Consider the following 2,119-nt stretch of genomic DNA (forward strand, 5'->3'; position numbering starts at 1 on the left):
AAAATAAATTTTGTCTTGAATTGCCCTCTGCAGAAGATAAGAGTACCTGGTATCATTGTTTTTAAAGATTGTTTACTCAACTCTCTCTTCATCACCTGAACAGCTAATCAACTTTTTCTTAATTATGGACTCTTGAATTTCTTACTCAACTGCTCCTTCTCTCTAGTTTTTTTTTTTTTATTTAATAAAGTTTTATTGTCCAAAATGTGCAGTTGGTGGGATCTTGCTCATGCATCTTCACCAGGAGCTGGGACATCTCCACCCTTGGTGTTTCTGGTGTAAATTACTTGAGCTCTGTGCTTTGAAACCAGTTTAATAAGTCGTTTACCGAGGAGCTCCTGAAAGGCTGCCCTGTCCAGAAAACCTCAAATCTTCAGTCTCTCAGAGACAACAGCTGGAGTTATAAGCTTACTAGTTGGGAACTTCCTTACAGAGTTTGTCATATGTTGCTTTGTCAAACACCAGATTATTAAGCTTGTCCCAAACTTTGCCTTTGGACCACTTCTTCTTTTTGTCCTTGCCTCCAGATTTGTTCACTGGGTCTTTGTCCTTTTTGGCTGTCTTTCTGGCATCTTTCTTCTTCTTGTCGTCCTTGGGTGGCATAGCGAAGCTTGGAGAGCAACAGCCACCCCTGTGGCCTCGCTAAGATGTCGGACAGAAAAGATGATCCTTCTATATATTTATTGGACCTTTTCTTTTTATCATTTTGGCTTATATCACTTAATTTTACAAATGGAGTGGAAAACTCTTCTTTTCTATTTTCATATCAATCAAAACAATCTTTATTCCTAATGTTATGACAGCTATAATAGTATTTAATTTTAACTGCATTTTGAGACATTCAAATCTCCCTAGGACAGTGGTTTTCTAAATGTGGTTCCAGCAGCATCAGCAGCACCTGAGAAGTTGTTCAAAAGACAAATTCTAAAAAAAAAAAACAAAAAAAAAAAAACAACAAAAAAACAAAAGACAAATTCTCAGGCCCTGCTCTAAGCCTACTAAATCAGAAGCTGTGGGAGTGGGGCCTAGCAATCTTTGATTTAACAAGTCCTCCAGGTGATTATAATGCTAGTGAGGTATGAAAACCACTGCTTTAAAAATTCCAGTGCCCAAGCCAAGCCCCAGAACAATGATTTCAGCCTCCCTGAGTGAGACCTAGATATAAGTATTAAAAAAAAAAAAAAACTCCCTTGGTGTTTATGTGCATCCTAAGAACCACTACTCGAGGAAAAAACATCTGAGATATTGGGCTTCTAATCTTGAGATGTTTGGGTCTCTTCTTCTTTAATGTCATCTGCATACAGCAGATGACAGGAAATGTTACATATATCAGGGAAATGCACTAGCAAGTTTAGACAAAGCTTAGAAGAAACATATATTCTGAACTTAAGGTAATGTTTTTTAATGACCAAACTTGGGATCAGTACCTTCTATCAGATCACTTCTGCTTATTCTCAATATCGGAATCAGCCCTCATATTCTTCCTCCTGCTTCTCTGATTTCCTCTCTTCTTTAAATCCACATTAATTCTATGAAGGTTCCAACTCATCTTTTTACCCATAAGCTTTGCTTTATCAATTTCTTCATCCATATCATTGATCTTTCAAAAAACCCCTATTTGCTTATGTATATCTTTTGTTTAAATCCCATCAACAGCTCTTTATAACCTACAAGGTAAAATACATGTATGTTTGCATGATTATTTTCATCCTCGATGCTCTCCCCAGCATGCTCTGTCTCCTTTTTTTTTTTTAAGATTTATTTATTCATTTATGATAGACACAGAGAGAGAGAGAGGCAGAGACACAGGAGGAGGGAGAAGCAGGCTCCATGCAGCGAGCCCGACGTGGGACTCGATCCCGGGACTCCAGGATCGCGCTCCAGCCCAAAGGCAGGCACTAAACCGCTGAGCCACCCAGGGATCCCCTCTGTCTCCTAATAGTATAAAATCACTCGGAATTCCATGAATAAGCTTTGCCTATGTTAATGCCTAGCACATTTTAAAGTCCAAATAAGTGTTTTTTTAGTGAATAAATAGAACTATTATTTAGTGTGTTAAAATATAAAGAGTAGGGATTTCAGCTTCTGCTGACGCTAGAATGGCTTAGTCCAACTAAGC

At 38.1% G+C, this 2,119-nt stretch overlaps 1 pseudogene; it reads right to left on the minus strand.

Annotated features, from left to right (window-relative positions):
• Positions 1-227: 227 nt before the first annotated feature.
• LOC121489491 lies at positions 228-603 on the minus strand (annotated as a pseudogene).
• Between the last annotated feature and the right edge of the window lie 1,516 nt (positions 604-2,119).

This window comes from Vulpes lagopus, chromosome 4 (genome assembly GCF_018345385.1).
Source record: "Vulpes lagopus strain Blue_001 chromosome 4, ASM1834538v1, whole genome shotgun sequence".
NCBI classification, from domain to species: domain Eukaryota; kingdom Metazoa; phylum Chordata; class Mammalia; order Carnivora; family Canidae; genus Vulpes; species Vulpes lagopus.